We start from the raw sequence: 19,126 nt of genomic DNA on the forward strand, positions 1-19,126 counted from the left end.
TGTTTTGCCTTTGTTTGTGGTAATTGTTCCTTTCCTGTGTCTCCAGAGCCTCAGGGAGTGGCAGGTTTCCTGGGCCAAAGCGGATGGGAGATGGGTGACCTGTGATCAAATCTCATCACATCTCAGAACAACCTTTTTTGGGGGGACTGGAAAGCAGATTAGAAGAGGGAGGCAGTGACATTGTTGGAGCACACAGTAGCACGGGTGTGTGTGTGTGTGTGTGTGAAAGGAATGTTTAAATGGCAAGGGAGGGACTTCCAAGTTGGGAGGGGAGTACATAATATCAGACAATATGATTGCTTCTCTTTCTGCCCAGTGAGGAATAGTAGTAGCTAGTGAAGCCTGTTAGTTGTGAGTAATGACAGTAGACAGAGGCTCTTTCATGCTACCCAATTGTAGCACTATGGCCTGTTACAGACTGCCAAAATAAAGCTGCTTTGGGTCTCTTTGGAGGTATGCTCTTTAACTGATGCATGGGTCATAAGAGTCCAGAGGTCGCGCCAAAGCCACACTCCATTTCTAAGCACTGGTGTGCAGCTTTGGTGCAGCTTCCGGATTCTTAGGGTGCATGCATCATTTAAACAACATACCTCCAAAGAGACCTGAAGCAGCTTTATTTTGGCAGTCTGTAACAGGCACTGCCATGCCAATAACCTGTGAAATACTGGGGTTTGCACTTTAGTGAGGCACTAGAGTTCTCTGGCTGAGAATTCTCTATGAACTGCAAATCCCATAAGATGTTGCCTTGGCAATTAAAGTGAAATCATGCTGCTATAATTATATAGTGTGAAGGTGCTACTGGCTTCCCTACAGACACAAATGCTGATTGGGCATTCATACCTCCATTCTTTCACAGATGAAAACCGGGGCATCTGTGGCCAAGCAACGTCAGAGTGTGGTCAAGATGGCAAAAGTTATTAATGAGGAAGAAAACACAAGCTGGGAGAAGATGCAGCAGTTTGCTTTTGCTTGAGAGTACTGGGAAAGGCAAGATCCCACCTCTTTCTCTCTCCTCACTGGGTTAATTGAGTGCAAGGTACTTTTGCACTTTGAACTCAGTCTGCAACAATTGAAGAAAGCTGTAAACAAAAGGGGAGCAGGCAAGTGGATGTAAGAAAGAGAAAGTGCGACACAGGCTATGGAACATACATTTACATACTAGCAATTGCTGAGTGAGTTATAAATACCCTTTATGATATTGCAAATTAATACTTTAAAAAACTGGCCCTTTCTTAAGTCAGCAGACCAGCCACACCTGCACACAATATACACATTGCACAACTTCATATATACACACAATATGTGTTTTTAAACATTGGTAAGCTACTATTCAGGAGGCCTAAATATCGTAAAAGCACCAGATCCCATCCGATCTTGGAAGCTAAGCAGGGTCAGCCCTGGTTAGTACTTTGATGGGTGAGCGCCAAAGAATACCAAGGGCTGTAGGCTATATTTCAGAGGAAGGAGCTGGCAAAAGCCCTTTTGAGTCTTCCTTGTGTAACAAAACCTTATGAAACTCATGGAGTTGCTATAAGTGGACAAGTGACATAAAGACACAAAAAACAAGCTCTCAAATTTCACCTTTTTAGACGCTCCCTAACCATAGTACATCGCCAGGACGTCAAAATGGCGGCGCCCTGTCTACATGGGCACCGCCATTTTGATGTGACCCTTCGGCCCCTTTCTTCCCTGGCTGCGGCTCCCGGGGTGTCCTGCTGCATGAAGCCCCAAGGACACCCCTTTTCGGGACCAGGGAGGAGCGGCATTTTTCTGTTCCTCCCTGGTCCCAAAAAGCACTGTATTGGAGCGTTTGGGCTACCGCTGTGGCTGTCCTGGCCCCAATACGTGGCGCAAAGGGGCAGCTGCAGCCTGCTCCAAATTGGCGGTCTGTATCCCACCTATGTTTATATGCTTGTTAGCCCATCTTTGTATATATGTTTAAAAATATAAAAAATCAATTAAAAAAATTAAGCCTTTGGGGTTTTTTTGGTCCTTTGGGGTTTAGGGAAGTTTTGAATGCCTTAAGCTCACAGTGGATTTCTTTGCAATGATCCTGAACTAGCTATGGGTTTTTAAGCACCTAAAAGACTAACCAATGATGGTAGGAGTTTTTGTGGAGTAGAGTTGGCTTTCTGAGATGCCTGAAGTGTGCTCTACACCCAGGTGCAGAATGGATGCACAAATTGTGAGCAGTGAGGCCAGAGAGAAAGGAAATTCAGAACCAACAGACCATGACAATTCAATTAAAGATTAAGATTGTGCAAAATAAGCACCCACAGCCGCAGTGATAGCTGCAGGTCAACACATTTCACCATAACATAGAAGCAGCAAAGGGATGAGTAAGGTGAATAAAAAGAAAGCTTGATCATTCATCTTGACTGCCAGATACATGCTAAACAGGGCCAGGAGGATCATTAGACTGGACAGACATCCAGGAGAAGAGAGTTCTATAAATGTGGGCTATCGCTGAGCAGACCCTGCTGTTATCACCTCTTAAACATGGGCATGATAGCAGCTTTATTACCTTAAAAAGACAGGGAAAGAGAGGAAGTTGCTTCCAGCAGGAGATGGTGGGAGACAGCATGTATGCCATGCAGCCTTCCCCCATAGAATCATAGAGTTGGAAGAGACCTCCAAGGGCCATCCAGTCCAACCCCATTTTGCCATGCAGGAACTCTCAATCAAAGCATATCCGACAGATGCCAATCCAGCCACTCTCTGATGGAATGTGTTCCACTGTTGAACAGCTCTTACTTGTCAGGAAGTTCCTCCTAATGTTTAGGTGGAATCCCTTTTCCTATAGTTTGCATCCATTGCTCTGTGTCCTATTTTCTAGAGTTGCAGAAATCAAGCTTGCTCCATCATCAGTGTGACATCCCTTCAAATACTTAAACACAGCTATCATATCACCTTTTAACCTTCTCTTCTCCAGGGTAAACATATCCAGCTTCCTAAGTCTCTCCTCATAAGGCATTATGGTTTCCAGACCCTTCACCATTTTGGTCACCTTCCTCTGGTCATGCTGCAATTTGTCAACATCCTACTTCAATTGTGATGCCCAGAATTTGACGTAGTATTCCAGGTGAGCAAAATGGAATAGAGTGGTACTATTACTTCTCTTGATCTAGACATTATACTTGTATTGATGCAGCCTAGAATTGCATTGGCTTTTTTAACTGCCACATCACAGTGTTGACTCATGTTCAACTTGTGGTCTACTTGGACTCCTAGATCCCTTTCACACGTAGTTTCATTCAGCAAGGTGTTCCCCATCCTATATCTGTGCATTTATTTTTTTCTGCCTGAGTGCAGTACCTTACATTTCTCCGTGTTGAAATTCATTTTGTTCGTTTTGGCCCAGCTTCCTATTCTATTAAGATCGTTTTTAATTTTGATCCTCTCCTCTGGGGTATTAGCTACTCCTCCTACTTTGGTGTCATCTGCACATTTGATAAGAATGCCCCCAATTCTGTCCTCCAAGTCACTGATAAAGATGTTGAATAGCGCTGGGCCCAGGACAGAGCCCTGTGGTCCCCACTGGTCACTTCTCTCCAGGATGAAAAGGAGCCATTGTTGAGCACCCTTTGGGTTTGGCCAGTCAACCAGTTACACATCCATGTAACAGTTGCCTTGTCTAGCCCACATTTTACAAGCTTGTTTGCAAGCATGTCATGGGGAACCTTGTCAAAGGCCTTAATGAAACAAGATATACTATATCCACAGCATTCCCTTCATCTACCAAGCTAGTAATTTTATCAAAAAATTAGACCAGATTAGACTGGCTTGACTTGTTTCTCAGCAACCCATAATGATGACGCCAACTTCTTCTTCTTCTTCTTTAGTGCCCTCCATATACATGACCCTGTCACCAGAACTGGAAAAAAAATCAGCTTCAAGTCCAGGCTATCATATGGGCACCATTTTATTCTTCATTTAATGCAGCAAAATATATTCTAAGTTTAGCTGGCCCTGATGTTAAAATTCTTCTCTGCCCCAACCAAGCTCTCAAATTTCAAGCAGGGAAAGCGAATAAATGTGGAAAGTATCCCCTTTGCCTTGCTCCATTTCTGGCTACAACAACAGCATCTGATTTGCCTCCTGAGTTTACCCCATCTCCCCAGCCCTCTCAATTTGAGGTCTATGACCTTCCCTGCCCTGCCCTCAGGGGCTCTTTTGATTAGTTAATTAATTAACTGGCATTAGGAAGGAAGGGAAATTGCACTGGGGGGGGGGGGAGGAACAGAGGACAGAACCAGCAAAAAGGCGGATGGTTTGGAAGAGAGTGAGCCACGGCCTCAATTTGCCCGGAAGAGTCAGTACTGAAAGCTTAAAAGGAGGTCAAAAAGACTGACCATCGGTTGTTTCCTCGTTTGGACTAAATCAGAGAATCCTAAATGTCAACGTGGAACCTGCTTTGGAAAGTCCCAACCTATATTGCGGAGAAAGTTCCTTTCCAAAGTAATTGGTTACAGCTATCTGGCAAAATGCTATCATTATGGCTTTTTGGGGAAATGACTTTTGGCTCTCATTCAAGAACAATTAAAGCTGAATTCATAGTGCAAGAACAGTGTAACCCAGAGTAGAGGGAGGCCCCCCTTCCCAGTTAACTCAGGCAAAAGCAAACTCCTGCAGCCTTTCCTTCCATGTGTATCCTTCTTCCTTAATAACTTTTGCCATTTTGACCATCCTCTGATGTTTCTTGACCACACATGAAAACCAGGGCATGTCCTGATTTTGTTTCCATCTGTGAAATGTTGGAGGGTATGCATTGTGTAGTACAAAAGTTTTAAAAGCATTAAACAAGCATTCCAATTAAAACATTAATTTTAAAACAATTTAAAACACATTCAACACATATTACATATTTTTAAAAATACAGCAGTGTCATTGATCATGCTTCTGTCCCAGTCAAAGACTGAAGGTTTTAAGGCTTTAAGAAGATCTTTCCTGCCGGTGACAAAAGAGCAGAGGAGGAAGAGAAAGCAATATACCATATAAATTACATTTTCTATCAACACCGATTCAGCAAAGGGGAGAAAGCATAGTAAAGTGATATGCTATCATGCTTGATCCAAATCCTTTGTTTCCATTTGCCAAGGTTTTCCAGCTGTGCATGGTGTCGAGAAATAGATAACAATATTTTTTCCTTCTCCTTTCTGTTGTATTAGAGCTTGAAGTTATCCGATAGAACAAAGTACAGTAATAGGGTTCAGGAAGGCTGAAAAAGAATCACCTCCTTCATACACATCATGGTTAAACTGTGGAATTCTCTGTCACAAGAGGTAATGGTGCTATTTGCTTAGAACAGATTACTGTAAAAAAATAGACATTTTTGGACAATAGGACTATTTTTATTTGTTGTGTGTGTTGTGCACCTTCATGTTGTTTCCAACGTATGGCAGCCCAAAGACAAACCTATCCTGGGGTTTTCTTGACAAGATTTGTTCAGAGGAGGTTTGCCAATGCCTTCCCCTGGGGCTGAGAGCATAAGACTTGCCCAAAGTCACCCAGTGGGTTTCACGGCTGAGCGGGAATCGAAATCTGGTGCATATATGTATTAGAAAAGAATGCATTCTACATATACATCATTCTCTGCCAATGTCCGGCCCTTAATAACCACCACAACAATGTACGTCAATTATAGGCCTTGATAGCAAGGTTTTACTAGGGCTGGCTATGACATTAGTCAGAGAAAGCATTTTTCTCAGGTGGCAAATATTGGGATGTGGCAGCAAGATGTCGGAAGAGACAGCTGTGTGTCACATGCCTTGCCCTGTGCCCTCAAGGGTGTGGTGGAGGAGGATGCTCTCCCACTGCCAGGGAGAAAGGCATATACAGTATTTAACCACCAGTCCAGCTAGCTTTTCTACATGAAATGGAGAACAGTGGCTTTTGTCCTTCACTTTGACAACAAAACCACTTGAGCCAGACCAGGCATCTAGGCAGTGATGTCAATGAATGGACAAACTCTTATGCGTGTAAATAGCCCCTGGGACAGGAGTGTCAGTAGCGGGTGACGGGGGGGTCAGACAACATCCTAAGGAGGAGTGGCACCACTACTCCCCAAACATCTGCCTATTGGCAGAAACAGGCTGTGGCATTCACCTGTGTCCCATTAAAATGCTGAAGAAATGGTGAAAGTGGGAAGAGAAAGGAAAGGCCCCTGTTTTTTTTAAATTAAAATAAAGTTTTAAAAAAGTAAATTATTATAAACATTTTTTTTTCCAATTTTCTTTAAAATTATCACTTCTTACCAACTTTTCACTTTAACCGCATGGAACGCTATGTACATGTAAATACATTTAGGCTGTGTGTATTATATTGCAATTTAAAGGAATAATTTTAATTTGGCTAATCTTTTATGGCACAACTATTACTATTACATTCAGTGGTATACATGAATTATGATTTTTTAAAATAACATTATTACAAGAAACATTACTAATGATTCTGTACAGTGTGGTATGGGAGAAGGTCAATGGAGGTGTGTAACATCACAAGTCACCACTGCGGGTAATGCCAACCCAAGTGACACACTGCCTTGGGACATTTAGAAGTTTCATGTCCAGAAGCAGTCTGTCTCTGAGTACCAGTTCTCTCTCTCTCTCTCTCTCTCTCTCTCTCTCTCTCTCTGTGTGTGTGTGTGTGTGTGTGTGTGTGTGTGTCAATGGAGGTGTGTCTTTTGGGTACCTTGGGACCTTCCAGTCAGGGTTACTAATCAATTGTTGGTTGATCTGAAAGGGCTTTTGTGATAGTCATAACGTTCTTAAATTTGTTCTTAAATAATATTCTTATATGTTTTTCTACCATTTCGTGTTTTTTAAATATGATGAACACTCTGCTCCAAATCCGTCTCACTATGCAGCCCCAACCAGCTTTTTGAACATAAAGAATATGGGTATATGGAATATGGGTAAATGTATTTTCTTGGGGGGGGGTCTTTCATTTTTAATGGGAGTCTATTGTTTCATTTTAACTATGTTCTTTTAAGCCTCTGTATCCTTCTGGAGTTCCCTCCACTTCTACCTCTGCTGCATGTAAGCTGGAAAACGAAGTACCACTGGCCCTGTGCAGAGTGCCACCTTTTCACTCTTAAGGAACCCCCAGCTAGAGGACAAAGTAAGAAGGGCTGTTTACATCTGATGGTGGATCAAAAAGATTTCTTGTAAGGACCAATTAAGGCCCAGTACAGGCCTCCAGTTTGCAGCGACCTGGGGCCAATTCTAGGGTTCCGGAGCATGCAGAATCCACACGCTCCGGAACCCTGTCACATATGAGCGGCTCCATCTTTATGCAGCACCGTCCATACGGCACACACGTTCATGATGCGTCTTGTGTGATGTGTCCAAAAGGCACGGCACACAAGACATGTCACCGCAACACCCCAGGGCACAAATGGTGGCTTGGCAGTGTTGTGAGAAGGAGCACCATCTCGGAGCTCCTTTTTGCAGCGGATCAGACCTAAGATTGCTTCCCCTAACCAGACGCTTTCCAGCTGATCTGGATTATAACACCCACCATTCCCAGTTTCCCATGTGTGTGTTAGGTGGGGGATTGTGGACACTGCAGTCCAAGAAATCCAGGCCAGGAAAGGCTGTTCTTAAGATATGGTTAGCTGGATGTTTCTTTAGCATGATGATTTAGATGATGATATAGGAGTGCTAACTGCAGCAGCATGTGTATATTAAACAGTGCAGTAAAGCTTGAGTTAGGAAAAAGCAGGATGCTGAATAAGCTGCTCTTATTTGTAGCTGTGTGTGCCTGCCTGCAACAGGGAAGGGAAACAGCAGCTGCCTCCAGGATCCCTCTCTGAGCCTGTGTGAAAAGCAGATAGAGAGAAAGAGGATGAGCAGATAAGCTTATTTCACCAGTTCCCCCCAGAATGTTTTTTGAAAAGCATAGCTCTAAATCAGTGATTCCCAAATTTTCATCCTCCAGGTGTTTTGGACTTCAACTCCCAGAAGCCCCAGCCAGCTTGGCCAGCAGTCAGGGATTATGGGAGCGGAAGTCCAAAACATCTGGAGGACCAAAGTTTGGGAATCAATGCTCTAAATGATTGGCCACCAACATGGAAATAAAGGGAAGGTGGGGACTGGTGAAAGAAACAGGCATCTCTGGATGCATTTTGGAAGAAGGGCTTTTCAGAAAGTTCAAAATACTTTATATACTTATGCAAGGCTTATCTGACCTTATTGATTCATTTCACAGGTGCACATTGTTACTTTTGAAGACAAAGAATATCTAACCCTGTTTTAAAAAGTAACTACACTTTGTTAACTGAGGTATACCTGTAAATAGTTATTTCAATTTTTAAAATAGGAATGATGCAAGTAGCATTGTCAGGTCTGGAATATCCAGAATTTCAAGGCCCAAACCTGAGATCATTCTTTTCTTCTGTTAAAATCGTCTCTTGGGTGCATTTTTCCTTCTTTAGTGGGAAAAAAGAGGTGGCGAAGTTTGGGGCCTCTCTTTGTAGAGAAAATGTTGCTCTGGCTGTTTCTCCAGCTGCTGAGCTTAGACTCCCACACGACGCTGGCTCTGAGCCACTTGACTCCTAGTACTGGTTTAACTGGCAAGCTGATTATACAGTAGCCTCACCACAGCATAAAAACTACCTAGCTGAGCGTGACAGAGGCGCTCTCTCTCTGTCTCTGTATCTTCATGTTTAGCTGATGCCCAGATTTGGGATTCTCCTCCCTGCATTCAAAAGGGATGTCCTTGCTTCTATAGGATTGGAAGGAGAGCAATGGAATAGGAGACAGTCCTTCAAAAGCTGATGAAAAAGGGAAGTGTCTTTTACGTTTGTTAGTTTCTAAGAGCCCTAACGCCAAGTGATGTTCTGAAATTGAGGCCCTTGGCATGACAGTCCTCTAGGCCAGTGGCATCATCACTAAGGTTGGCATCACCCAGTGAAATAACTCATGGCACCACCCACCCCATTGACCTCTTTCCATACCACACCATACAGGATACTTAGTCATGTTTTTTGTACTAATGTTACTCTTAAATTGCAATTTCCATATATCACTGAATGGTAACAGTTGTGACATAAAGAACTAGAAAAGTTAAAATTATACCTTTTAAATTACAATATCATACATAAACTGAAATGTATTGACATGAACATAGGCCCGTTACAAACGGGCATAAAAGTACGTCCTGGGGATATACTAGGGTTAGAAAGGGGAGTCACTTCCTGACGCCCCTAACCCCTAAGTTCTAAAAAAAATGAAACATAAATCTTTTGAATCCACCTGGTTCCCTTCCCTGGACTATGTTAACACCACCAAATGTCCAAACCCACCAGCTCATCATTTGGGTTTCTGGAAAGACATCATGCAAGAGGATTCATGATGAACTCATCTTCTGAGACAATAATAGACTACTTTTAATTTCTCCTTCTAACTTTTCTTTTGGACTTTGAAATGTAGCATCTGATGTATATTTGTCTTGCTTGACCTTTTTCTATAGTAAAATTATATTTTAAAAAACCACACAAAACAAACAAACCTGCGACCTCTCTCTCCTCCCACTGAGCCTTGTCTCACTCGAATCATCTCTTCTGCTGAACTCTAAGATAAGGGATGCAAGTGAACATTACAGTGGGTTTCTGCCAAAAGGCAGATCTTTGAGGAGCAGTGGTGTTGGAAACAAAAGGCACTCAGCATTGTTTAATACAAAAATCCGCTCCAGGTTAGTCTAAGGCGCGTTGCAGAGCACCCAAGAAGACCGCTCTGCCTCCGGCGCCAGTTGCTGCATCCGAGAACCGCAGTAGCCAAACCGCGCGGTTTCCGGGAACAGCAAGAAAGAAGTGCCAAAATGGCGCTTCTTTCTGCGCCCCAGAAGTGGCACCACGAGGTGCTAGTCGCGCACTCACGGCGTCACTTCTGTCACGTGACGTCCAGATGATATGCGTTTGTGATGTCAAAATGGCAGCCCCCATGTGGATGGGCACCACCATTTTTTACGGGCTTGGTCCGTACTAGGGTTGAGGGGCGTCTGGAAGAGACGCCCTTTCTCAACCCTAATACGCCCCTTTCTAACCCTAGCATGCCTCTTAGGCACATCTGTAACGCGCCTGAGCTTGCTTTATTTCAGCATTTTACTTGGTGTGGCCCATAACCCCTGCACCTCCCTGTGATGTCCCTACCCTTGGCCACAGGAAAGTGGTTGGGGCCCTTCATCTGGGGAGCTGCCCTCCCCACTGCCACTATTTAACAGAGGCAGAGGCAGAGCCATTTCACAGTGTCCCCCGATTGGAGCCCCGCTTCTGGAATTAATACAATATCACCCTCTGCAATACCTTTAGTCACTATCTGTTACCACCTTTTATATCATTAGTTCTTGGATGTGTGTGTGTGTGTGTGTCTTTGTGTGAATGATGATTCCCCTTGATTATAAATAAAGCAATATTTGGACTTGCACTTTGGAATTCTGTTTCTCAGAACTGGTATACACAGGCATGATCCCTGCTTTGAGTTGTCCAAGCCCTCTCAGCTGCTGTAATTGAAATAATAAAATTTTCCTATTAAATCTTGATTGTGGATGCCTTTCTAGGACCCTTGCAATTTGGATAAGATGCTGTTCACACATACTACTTTTGGAGGCAGATGGTGTTTGCAGGCACCCGTATCTACAGCAGGATAGACTAGAGCCAAAACCCCAGCTCAAACTTTTATTGTCTTGTTTACTACAGATGTGCTCTTGCAACCTGTTACTGCAAGCCTGCCTTTCACTATCTTCCCAGGCCTAATGCTGCCAAATAAATAAATATCAAATAGGGAGGCAATCTTCCTCATTAAAAACTTTTGCCATCTTGACCATCTTTTGGTGATGTTTGGCCACATACATTTTGGTTTTTATCAATTTGATTTTGGAGGGTATGCCATGCACAACTTGGAACAGAAAAATTCTGAGTGGAGGAGTTTGTTTTGTAGACTGGGAACAAAATGCATTCACTGTTGTTTAAGACAAACATCCCCTCCAGGTTATCCTAAACTTGCTTCATTTCAGCATTATAATTGCGTGATTGTTTGTTGTGGCGGCAGAGGGAGAAGCGCAGTTGAGTCATTCTCTTGCTGTTGTTGTTAAACAACTGGGAGTCAGAAATCCTTGCTGATACACATCACCAGTTTGCCAGCAGATCAGATTCAAGTCCAGATAAGTTTGTGGAGGCCACATTCCAGGCTGGACTGAGCTAAACTCACTTAAAACTCTTCCTGAACTAAGCCTTAAGAGAACCTTTTCAACCTCTTAGAAAGTAAAATGCCTGTACATTAAGAAGCCACCATAGGATAAGCCAATGGGGAATGGGGACTTGACCTTTGGGGGGAATCAGAGGGCTGGATTTGGCCTTCTAAAGGAATGGCTTTGGTCCCATGGACTGAGCTTTCACCAATAGATCTAGATAAATATTCTGTCCAAAACAATTAAAAACTGGAAAAGGTACTGAAAGGGGGAAATGAAAACAGGGTGGAATTCTGTTGACTGGGAGAGCCAGCATGATATATTGGTTTGAGTTTTGGCTTAGGGCTCTGGGAGATCAGTGACCCTTTCACATTACACAGTTATAGCACTGATCTGACCTGAACTGCCATAGCTGCATCCAGGGACATTCCCAAATAAAAGCTAAAAACACTAATGCAATGATGTAACATAATGTAATGAAATGACTTCTTAGTCATGTTCAGAATGTAGAACATTTTGGAATTCTTCCTGGACAGATGGCTAAAATGCAGGACATGTTCTGGGGAAGGAGGACGTCTGGTCACCCTGGCTGCATCTAACAAAATATTGGGATTTGTAGTTTACTGAGGTGCTAAAACTCTCTGGCTGAATGCTCCTCCCTAAACTTCAAATCCCAGGTTTCCACAGATTGGAGCTATGGCAGGTAAAATGGAATCATAGAGCTGCAACTGTGCTTTGTAAAAGGGCTCCAGTGTTCAAATCCCCATTCGGTCATGGAAATCCACTGAGTGACTTTGAGCAAGTTATCCTCTTTAAACCTAAGAGAAAGCCCAGGGCAAAACCCCTTCTGAATAAATCTTGCCAAGGAGACTCTTTGACAGGGTTGCCATAAGTCGGAGTTGACTTGAAGGAACATAAGAATGACAACAAATGATCCTGTTGGTTAATTCTCAGTAGAGTTTACCCACTGAGTGCACTGCAGAAATCTGTACTGCATAAATAATGCAGTCTGACGCCACTTTAACTGCCATGGCTTCATCCTATGGAATTTGGGATTTGCAGTTTGTTGTGGCACCAGAACCCGCTGACAGAGAAGGAAAAATATCTCACAAAACTACAAAATCATATAAAATTATCTGTTGACTGAGTCAACAACACATAGGTTATACTGGGTCTAGTTTACTCAGGACCAACAACAGGATTTGGGTCAACAGTCTTACAGATGGGGGAAGTTTTAAGATAGGAATGTGTGTCACTCTATTGAGCTAACATGTTGGAGGGCAGAGGGTTGCATGTGTATTATCTCAAACAGGGACGTAGCCAAGGGGGGGGGGTTCTTGGGGTCCTGACCCCCCTTCCATTAGAAAAATGAATGGTACATGCTGCTGCGCCGCTGCGCCCAAGCTCCATTATAATGGTGGCACTTAGTCTGGACCACCCCTTCCTAAAATCCTGGCTACGTCCCTGTCTCAAATATGGGTTTATGGGTCCTCTTGCCTGTTTGACTGGGTTAACTCCAGGCCAGTCTGACCTAAAATACTGACCCAGTGGCATCACTGGCCAAAAATAATGAGGAGTTTCCAGAAGGACAGTGGGGTTTGGTTCCAGGACCCCATATGGATACCAAAATCTGTGGATGCTCAAGTCTCATTAAGTATAATGGCATAGTAAAATGGTGTCCCTTATATAAAAGGGCAAAGTCAAGGTTTGCCTATGAGAATCTGTATATTTTTAAAGTATTTTCAAGCCACGGATGCTTCAATCAGTGGATAAAAAAATCCATGGATAAGGAGGGCTGACTGTACGTTCTCTTGAAAGCATCTGCAGCTTTCAGACTGCTATGGCATGATTTAGAAAACGAAGAGGATTGGATCAAGAGGGTTTTCCTTCCTCTTCTCGAAAGTTTTGAACTCCAGTTCATCTGCTCAAATTGACTGGCAGGGGAGACAAGGCTTGGAAATATGTATCCACACAATGTTTCATTGCTTTTGGAATGTGTTGCCACAAGGTGTGGTAATGGAAATTGGCTTCAATAGCTTTGGAAGGGGATTAGATCAATTTGTGCAGGAGGAGAGTTTGATTTTAGTGACAATGGCAACATAGAACCTCTTCATTCAGAGACACTCTACCTCTCAACACCAGCAACTGGGGAGCCACAAAGAAGAAGGACATTCCCTTCATGTGCTGCCTATGCGCTTCTGGGAGGCATTTAATAGGCCATCAGTGCTGTAATGGAGCCATGTGTGTCTGTTGTAATTGTGTGCCTTCAAGCCATTTCTGACTTATGGGGACCCTAAGGTAAACATATCACAGGGTTTCCTGAGGGCTGGGAATGTGTGACTTGCTCAAGATCAGCCAGTGGGTTTCATGGCAGGGAAAGGGATTCAAACCCTGGTCTCTGGAATCATAGTACAACACTCAAGCCACTACACCATATTTGCCCCTATATCACTTAGCTTTTCTGCACACATTGTGTTATGTGTGCTGTCCCAAGTGAGCTTCATGGACAAGAAGAACTGATGAAAGAGGAGAACGCTTGTCCAGTTAATGAAACTTATCTGTAATCTGCAAGTGTTGAAAGAATGAGTCATTGGAAAGAAAGGCATCAAAAGGTGAGGGAAAGCTGTATATGAGATGGTTTTTAGACCTAAAAGCTTTCATGAACAATCCTGTTTTCATCAGTATTTCATAGATGAAACCTGGAAATGTGTGGCCAAGCAACAACAGAGGAAGAACAGATAAGCAAGGAGAGGGCTTACTAAGAGGGCTAACAGGAGAAATTCAGTAAAGAATAAGTAAAGAGATAGTACGGGAATATCTTGCTAATCTAAATGAATTTAAGTCTCCAGGACCAGATGAACTACATCCAAGGGTATTAAAGAACTGGCAAATGTAATATCGGAGCCATTGGCAATAATCTTTGAGAACTCTTGGAAAACAGGAGAAGTCCCAGCAGAATGGAGGAGAGCAAACATTGTCCCCATCTTCAAAAAGGGAAAAAAGAGGATCCCAACAATTATCGTCCAGTTAGCCTGACAGCTATACCAGGAAAGATTCTGGAGCAGATCATTAAACAGAGAGTCTGCGAACATCTAGAAAGCAATGCCATAATCACAAAAAGTCAACATGGGTTTCAGAGAAAGAAGTCATGCCAGACAAATCTGATCTCTTTCTTTAATAAAATGACCAGCTTTGTAGATGAAGGGAATGCTGTGGATATAGTATATCTTGTTTCATTAAGGTCTTTGACAAGGTTCCCCATGACATGCTTGCAAACAAGCTTGTAAATTGTGGACTAGACAATGTAACTGTTACATGGATTAGTAATTGGTTGACTGGCCGAACCCAAAGGATGCTCAACAATGGCTCCTTTTCATCCTGGAGAGAAGTGACCAGTGGGTTTCCACAGGGCTCTGTCCTGGGCCCAGTGTTATTCAACATCTTTATCAATCACTTGGAGGACAGAATTGGGGGCATACTTATCAAATTTGCAGATGACACCAAATTAGGAGAGCAGCTAATAGCCCAGATGAGAGGATCAAAATCCAAAATGACCTCAATAGATTAGAAAGCTGGGCCAAACTATCAAAATGAACTTCAACATGGAGAAATGTAAAGTACTGCACTTAGGGCAGAAAAACGAAATGCACAGATATAGGATTGGGGACACTTGGCTGAATGAAACTACGTGTGAAAGGGATCTAGGAGTCCAAGTAGACCACAAGTTGAACATGAGTCAACAGTGCGATGTGCCAATGTGATTTTAGGCCGCATCAATAAAAGTGTAGTGTCTAGATCAAGGGAAGTAATTGTGCCACTCTATTCTGCTTTGGTGAGGCCCCACCTGGAATATTGTGTCCAGTTCTGGGCACCAGAATTTAAAAAAACATTGAGAAAGTGGAGCGTGTCCAAAGGAGAGCAACTAAAATGGTGAAGTGTCTGGAAGCCATGCCCTATGAGGAATGATTTAGGGAGCTGGGATGTTTAGAATGGAGAAGAGAAGGTTAAGAGGTGATATGATAGCCCTGTTTAAATATTTGAAAGGGAGTCATATTGACAATGGAGCAAACTTGTTTTCTGCTTCTCTAGAGAACAGGACTTGGAATAATGGATGCAAGCTACAGGAAAAAAGATTCCACCTCAACATTAGGAGGAGCTTTCTGACAGTTAGGGCTGTTTGACAGTGGAGTGGAGTGGAGTTTCCTTCCCTGGAGGTCTTTAAACAGAGGCTGGATGGCCATCTGTTGGGGATGCTTTGACTGAGAGTTCCTGCATGGCAGAATGGGGTTGGACTGGGTGGCTCCTGGGGTCTCTTCCAACTCTATGATTCTATGATTCTATAGGTTTGACATTTCTTAACCGGACAAGATTTTTTTAAGTGTCAGAGCACTTTTATTTTTTGAAAGAAATTTGCAATTCAAATATTAATGGGTATTCTCTCCGGCCTTACAAAGAATGAGGCGCGTGAGATGTAAAGGGGTGGAAAATAAGTCCAGTTGCACAAAGTTGCATACAGCAAGGGCAGGGGCACTACTTCTTTAAAATACACCCCAGGAAGTGTCTTTTTCACCAAATATATATAATTAGCTTGTGGCATTCTGGTGCTGTCGAGTTATTTAGAGGGTAAAATCATACAGAGCTTGTTTTTGTTTTTAAGTGGAAAAGGAAGATAGGGAAATGGGGTCAAGGAGTGAGGTAATGAGTGCCAGGGTTGGACTGAATCCCTGATTTAGCTGTGAGTGAGCAACAGATTAATCCAAGGAAGTATTTTAGCTGTTTTCCATGCAAGGTTTTATTTAAAGCCAAGCAATGAATTCAATTTTGTCCAGTCTAGTAGTCTTTGGATCTTTTATACTACAAACAGCTTCATTTATATACCGCTTCATACTGAACTAACAGTGTCTAAGCAGTTTACAAACTGCATCAGTCTGGGTAATTGGATGGGAATGATGGGAGTTGTTTTAAGAGAGACTGTTCAGTTATTCCTCTTTATCTCCCTCCCGACTGTCCTCTTCTGGGGCCAAACTCATTGGCAAAAACAAGAGGAAGAAACTGTATGGCTGTCAGGGTTGTAACTCATATCCTCTAATATTTTACAGATGGAAACTGTGGCTATCAGAGTGTGGTCAAGATGGCAAAAGTTGTTCATGAGGAAGGACACACAAGCTAGGAAAGGCTGCAGCTGTTTGCTTTTGCCTGAGCTTGCAGAGAATTTTCACAGATGTAGAACATGAATGATTCTGCCCTCTCTTCTTCTAGCCCAACTCCTGTGTTAAGTTCAAACTACTTTTGCACCTTGAGCTCTATTTGCAGCAATGGAAGTAAGTGGGAGGAGAGATAAACGAGGGGCGCATTCCCACTTACATTTAAACTGGTTTGTGATTTACCTTCGCTACGTCTTGGTAAATCGATTCCAAAAGATCCATCATTCCCACTATGAAAATGGATCTTTTAATTATCCCATTGTAATGGCTTCTTTTTTGGCATGATTGTTGTCCCCACTAGTTTGCAACGCTTCAAAATATATGTCAATCATCTGTGCGTCATCAGTGATGTAAGTGGCAGCCTAGGCAGCCTGGCTTGGAAACTGTGTGTGTGTGTGTATTGATAGAAGATTCAATTCATTGGTTTTGCAGCTACTTGCCTCACTATGATCACCCAAGTAATTGCGAGTAGCTGCAAAACCAATGAATTGAATTTTCTATCAATTTTTTAAAAGAATGTTAGCAGATTCAACTCTTTGGTTTTGCAAGTACATGCCTCACTGATTGCAAGTAGTTGCAAAATCAGTGAATTGAATCTTCTATCAATTTTATTTTTTTTAAAAAAAAATCATGGGCCCATAGGTTGCACCACAAGCACAAAGGCAACACTGAGGAGGGGGGGATGATCTAATTCCGTCTTATTATTTGTTGCTCCCCCCCACCCTTAACTGTCCTCCTTCGGCCTATGAGGGAGAGAATAGGCTGGCCCAGCTCCACCAGGGCTAGCCTGAAGAAAGAAGTTCCTCCCTCCTTAACTGTCATCCTTCAGCCTGTGAGGGAGAGAATAGGCTGGCCCAGCTCAATCAGGGCTAGCCTGAAGATAGAGGCTCCTCCCTCCTTAGGCCTATGAGGGAGAGAATAGGCTGGCCCAGCTCCACCAGGGCTAGCCTGAAGAAAGAAGTTCCTCCTTAACTGTCATCCTTCAGCCTGTGAGGGAGAGAATAGGCTGGCCCAGCTCCATCAGGGCTAGTCTGAAGATAGAGGCTCCTCCCTCCTTAGGCTTATGAGGGAGAGAATAGGCTGGCCCAGCTCCATCAGGGCTAGCCTGAAGAAAGAGGCTCCTCCCTCCATAACTGTCATCTTTCGGCCCGAGAGGGAGTGATCAGGCAAGCCCAGCTCCATCAGGGCTAGCCTGAAGAAAGAGGCTCCTCCCTCCATAACTGTCATCCTTCAGCCTATGAGGGAGAGAATAGGCTGGCCCAGCTCCATCAGGTCTCCTCTCTCAACCCAGGATTTTCTCTGCCCCATCCCGGATCCGTCCCTTCTCTCTTGCTGCCCCTCATTCCTGGAACCTTCTTCCTCTGCATGCACGGCTCATCACTTCCCTGACCAGTTTTAAGGCTGAGCTGAAAACCATATTGTTTAGGGAAGCGTTCTCAGGGAATTTGTGATTGTCATCTGGCTGTCTGATAATGTTTGATGTGATTTGCTTTTATATCTGATGTTTTTTAACTTGTTTTTTCTTTCCTATATTGTAATTTTATCTATTTCTCTACCCAATTGTTATTACTTTTAGAGTGTACGCCTCGGGCAGGCTTTTATATATTCCTTAATTTTACTGACTTTGTACAGCGCTGTGTATAATTACAGCGCTTTAGAAATAAAGTTTGATAATAGTAATAATAACAGCCATGCTGGCCACGTGAGCCACAGAGTCATCTTTGACAACGGTGGCTCTTTGGCTTGGTAATGAAGATAAGCACCACTCCCTACAGTCAGTCACAATGAAGCATTCATGTCAAGGGAAAAAAACTTTACCTTTTTTATATTTATAAGTATTAATCTTGTGGAACAATTTAAAATATTAAATGGTTTACAGAATGACTTAACAAAGATTTCTAGTTACATAATAAAAGCCCATCAGAGTAAATTAGACCTGCAGTCATCCTTGGGCATGCACAGGTCTTATTTTGCCAATGGTTAATAAAGGATATCTAACTCTGAACACCAGAACATCTTTGTCTTTCTCAACTCTTTTGTATAGTTCAATAATTCTGACATTGCTGTACATGGATATAATTTATATTCCCACTCCGCTATTGAATGGAGCTGATTGCAATCCCCAGTTCTTACTGTCGCTTATCCCAGTAGCTGTGGTTGGAATGGATTCTTGATGATTATTTGGTATATCTTTCATAAACGCTAATAGAAACATCAATGGATCCACAGATAACTTTGCAGCCTTGGGATTTCTTCAAGGATACCATTTTATTACAAAATTTCTTTGCAAACGGATAAACGAGAATAACTGTGTGATGCTAACAAGATGTGGATAGGGATGTCATATCACCCCATTTATTTACCACAATCTCCTTCAGGTAATAAACTGCTATGGATTGGTTTGTATGGTTTGGGGGCATTTAAAAAAAACAACCAGAATATAATTTCCTCTGCACTAATCCATCTTTGCCATAGTTTCCTCTCAAGTAAATAGTAAGGTCCCCCTGGCATTCTCCTCTTTGCTGAAGATGCTGCCAGGCGAGGCCCCTTGAGCAGGTCTCTGGCAAAGGGGCACCTGGAGAAGCACCTCCCGGCCATGTGTCCCTGAGGCTTGGAGCGATGGCGGCCGTAGGGTTGGCGTCTCCCGGTGCTGTAACTCGTGGTGTCACCCCTCCACCCCATCGGCCTCCTCCTCCTCTTATTTCACACCACACAGAACCCTTAGCAACACTCTA

The sequence above is a fragment of the Sceloporus occidentalis genome, unplaced genomic scaffold, assembly GCF_023333645.1.
Source record: "Sceloporus occidentalis isolate IW3139 unplaced genomic scaffold, rSceOcc1.0.p SCAF_20, whole genome shotgun sequence".
Taxonomy (NCBI): Eukaryota; Metazoa; Chordata; class Lepidosauria; order Squamata; family Phrynosomatidae; genus Sceloporus; species Sceloporus occidentalis.